The sequence below is a fragment of the Mya arenaria genome, chromosome 5 (genome assembly GCF_026914265.1).
Source record: "Mya arenaria isolate MELC-2E11 chromosome 5, ASM2691426v1".
Taxonomy (NCBI): domain Eukaryota; kingdom Metazoa; phylum Mollusca; class Bivalvia; order Myida; family Myidae; genus Mya; species Mya arenaria.
The window spans coordinates 48,097,186-48,101,760 of record NC_069126.1 but is presented as its reverse complement, the minus strand read 5'-3'; the positions used below and the strand labels follow the sequence as shown (position 1 = coordinate 48,101,760).

Here is a 4,575-nt window from a genome sequence, read left to right as displayed (position 1 = left end):
GTATTAGGATTCATAATTCAAACAAACATGAATGCCGGGTGTGATTTGTTTTTGCATTAATCAGTAGTGGCCAAACATCAATTAACTAATACAGCCTACGTTAGCAATAACAACGTAAAAAAATAATTTAATGCGGTATATTAAAGTGATATATTATTTTAAAGGTTATGTCATTACAAACTCAAATATGCACATTTTTTCAAAATCCATCAATTTTTGACAGAATTATGGCCCTTTTAATTTTACATTTTTATCAATTTTTCTGCCAAAATAGGTCAAATTCAAAACTTCGGAATTTAAATGAAATGAATAATGTCAAACAACACATTTTGTTTATTTTCTATAAATTTAATACACATTCCTAAATATCAGAACCTAAACAAAGTTTTAAGCAAATTATTTTACTTTAAAAAAATAATGAAAAAACGTCCATTTTTAAGAAATTTTAAAATTGCTTAATATTTTGAAGAATGAGCTTGAAAAAGGTAAAAGACAAAGAACATTTACATTCTTCCATTCACTGCTTGACTGTTGCATTTCTACAATGAATAGTATTATAAATAGGAAGATTAAAGGCAACAAAAAAAATTAGTTGCCATGGTAACCATTCAATAAAAATACAAAAAATGCTTTAAACATCGCTTTTTGTTAAAAAGGAGAATTATGTACATCTTGCCATGATTGCCTGACAGTTGTAAAAAAGGTGAACTTCAACCCATCTAGCAATTCTGAATATTTCAATATAAGTATGAGATTGTCAGCAATTTTCAAGGTTAAATTATAAATATAATTGTATACAAAGTATGACCAAATGATTAACAAATAACAGAAATATTTCATTGACTGAAGCGGACATGCTAAAAAGTATCACATTGAAAATACAAAGGTTTTTAGACAACAATTACAGTTTCTTAAGAAAACTAGACTCTATAGTTACCATGGCAACTGTTTAAAGTGACACTCTTATTCAGTATCAATGCATACACATGTATAACAAACATACACTTTGACTGTTAACCCTTTAACAACTTACTTAATAATTCATTTTTGGAAAATATTAAGTATTGATAAAAATATTGTAACCGTGTATTTAAGCTGAAAAAGCAAAGATATTAAATGATTGGTGAATGCATAAAGATTTACTGTGATCTACTATGATCTCAAATGGTAGAAATACTGTCTTTTATGCACATTTCCTTCAAGTAGAAGTAGGCATCCTTCATTAGAACCATTGTTTTCAACATTTATTCATCCTTTTTGGAATAATAAAACAAAAGTATTAATTGTGGTAAATCTTATGTGGGAGTAAGAGTGCATCTTTAAAAGAACCGACTTTTTTAAATTGACATGGAAACTATAAACACGAATAATACCAGATAATGTTTAGAAACAAACATAAGGACAGTATTTCTGTTTCAAACCAAATTTAAAATACTTTAATTATTGGAATCAAAATGTGCATAGATTTGGAATCATAATGTCCATGCATGTATTTGTAACCATTCATGACAAGTTTTACACATAAAAAGAAAACATTTTATATGGAAACATTTTCAAATGAAGGAACTGTTCATGCTGTACAGGGGTCTTTGGAAGTGCAGATACTTCTTATTGCAAGAAAATTAATCCTCTTTGCACTACACTGTAATCTTGGATATTGCAGGAATTGAGACAGAATCTGTGAGACACTTCATGGTATGACTGTTGCATGATAGAACCACTGTCAAATACTAAAAAATACTGTCAAATTACACCAAGCTGTTTTTTTCTCAGAAACCATCATGAGCCTGAAAATATGACAAAGGAATGTGTTGATTTCAATTAATACACATGTTCACAAAAGAAACTACATGCATTCAGTTTATATGGCAACATACATATACAGATGTATACATACAGTGTAAAAAGGTTTTATCACATTTAATTAAGAGAATACATTATATTACCAGATATTGTCTTAATATTGTCTTAATAAAGTTGACATACATAAAGAGAGAAATAAGGATTTTCTAATTTAAAACTTCATACTGTTCAACATTTTTGTCCACTTTTTGTACATAACAAATTACCTTTTCTCTATAATAATTTATTTTTCCTTTCAAAATTACTCCTCAAAAAAGTCAACATTATATTTTTAATAGAGGAAATAAATACAATTTGACAAAAAAGTACATACAATAAGGTTACTGAATCTGCATCAGTCAGGTGAGAGTGAAACTGAAAATAAACAGAAACATAGATAATTATGTATTATTCAGAGAGGGACAACTATGTATATATATATATATATATATATATATATATATATATATATATGTAATGAGGTTTGATGTCTATACACAGTTTGGTATTTACCAGAACCAATTTAAGAATCAATTGAACTTTACAGCTCAAAAAATGTCAAAAGCATTTATTTTACAAATAATAAAATATGTCATCATACAAAATGTCAAAGTTTATAAAGAGTTCTCAATAACTTCAGGTATGATTTCAAAGAAAATTAAGCAAATGGCAAGTTTATGAGATATTCTCTGGTAAATATATGCATCATAGTTCTAAGTTACCTCAGTTCTGCAATCCTTCCCATCATTCTGACTGGCTGAATTTGAGTGGTATGAATGTATTCTATGGCTTTATTTCTCACTGGAAGGAAGAAAAGATTAAATAAAAAAGGGAAAAAAGACTAATAAATGACCAAACTGACCACCCATGAATTGGCAGACATACTAATGTGTAAAAATACTCAAAATATTTAGTCAAAAAGGAAGAACAGCCATTTATGGAATGTGAAGTTTAAAATAATTTCAAATGAATAATCAAAACATTGAGTTGAAAATTAATGACAGCAATTGAAATCCTATCATAACAGGAATTCCAATAAATCTGAAGACAAATAATGTTTGAAAAGTTGAATAATTTTTACAGAGAGTGATTTTATAATCCAAGTAACTATACAGAACATAAAAATGTTTCCTGAAATTACACATTAAAACATTGATATGTTGAAATTTGAAACTTTCCAATTATTATTTAAGTATTAGTTACTTGGTGATAATGTATGATCTATAAACAATTAAAATTGGTAGGCATCCAATTAACTGTTTAGAAGATTAAAAAAATGCTTACTTTCTTAGTATTGTGAAATGCCTATATAAGCCAGCCTGCATTTTTCTTATTAACCAATAAAACACTAAATGGAAACTTGGCGTTGTAATTTGATTAATTGGGTTTTGGTTGTCGAGCTCTTTTAAGTTATTTAATATGAATTTGTCGGTCAATGCCCGTTGCAGAAACATGCGCATAAACAATAACAAACTTCAGCTTGACAGATTCTTAATTAATAATATAGAATGGCTTAATAAAAAATAACTGCCAATTCTCCAATAGTTTATTTACATTTTTTAAAACCGAAAGTGACCAGATCCTTAAAGAACCCGGTCTGTTTATTTCATTAAAACCAATCACAATATTGCAAATGTCTTATTTATTCAAATTATAAAACATTTGACCAATGTTCATGCAAAAGAATTGGCAACCCCTTATAAATAGCATTCTAAATATAATAAAACAATGATATGCATAAACCTACCTCAATGTTTACTAAAAATAAATTACTATTTACAGAGGTTGGCATTTAAAAAGTAAACAAAAATACTTCCTGGTTAATTCGGATACTCTCGGCTTTTAAGGTTGCATGCCTTATGAGTCATCAAATTGTTCTTGTTTTTGGCCACTCTCAGAAACGATGTGTTTATAAATAGCCCTTGCGGAAAAATGCGACAGATTACTGAATCAAATGGATAGTATCACTGTGTAGATAAATGAATGAATTTTCAGAAATTCGATGATGCATTGTTGTTCTCTTTCGATTTGGACCTATAATTCAGCATGTTTTATCCCCTGTTTCAGTTTTTGTCAAAATAAAAGCAGAAAATATACATAATAATTCATTAAAGTTATACTCACCGATGCAGGAGACGTCAATGTATCCTTGTAAAGTCATTGACAATCAAAACAATTCTTAAAATATCCGAAATCGAAAGTATAAAATGACAGTCAAAACGTCCCAAGACCGGCAGAAAAACGACATATTACAAAAAATGCTTGTGAAACTTTTTGCTCGTTTTATTTTGTTTCACATAATTAGATAAAACCCGTACTACAGTTGATAGATAATTTATTCATGATTATTTTGGTACCATTTTCGGCAGTAAGTATAAATGTTTGCAGGAGTTATATCCATTGGAGTGAGGAGTTGTATTAGCATTGTGCAGAATAGGGAAGTGTAAAAACCGACGTTACGTTGTTATTGCTACCTACGTATCAAAACAAACAATTTTCAACAATGATTTTAAGAGTAAGTTATCTTCCAAAGGAGCAATACACAGTTTAACTATTATATACCATGAAATGAATGCAGCTGTTTGTCCTATGTATAATTTTCGTTATGATTCATATTTTCATCTAGAAACTACATTGACAAGACAAGTAACTGAACGCCTGACGAGTTTTAGAGAGATTTGTTCAAGTTTGGATATACCACGAATACAATTGCGTCACTATATGAACATAAAT

The 4,575-nt window shown here is 28.6% G+C and overlaps 1 long non-coding RNA gene across 1 annotated transcript; it reads right to left on the bottom strand.

The window, feature by feature from the left end:
• Positions 1–327: 327 nt before the first annotated feature.
• LOC128233898 (uncharacterized) lies at positions 328–4,188 on the bottom strand. The gene is made up of 4 exons (XR_008260809.1): positions 3,967–4,188; positions 2,565–2,643; positions 2,177–2,217; positions 328–1,787 (listed from the first exon to the last, which is right to left on the bottom strand). It is a non-coding gene; the product is annotated as an uncharacterized LOC128233898 (long non-coding RNA).
• Positions 4,189–4,575: the final 387 nt, after the last annotated feature.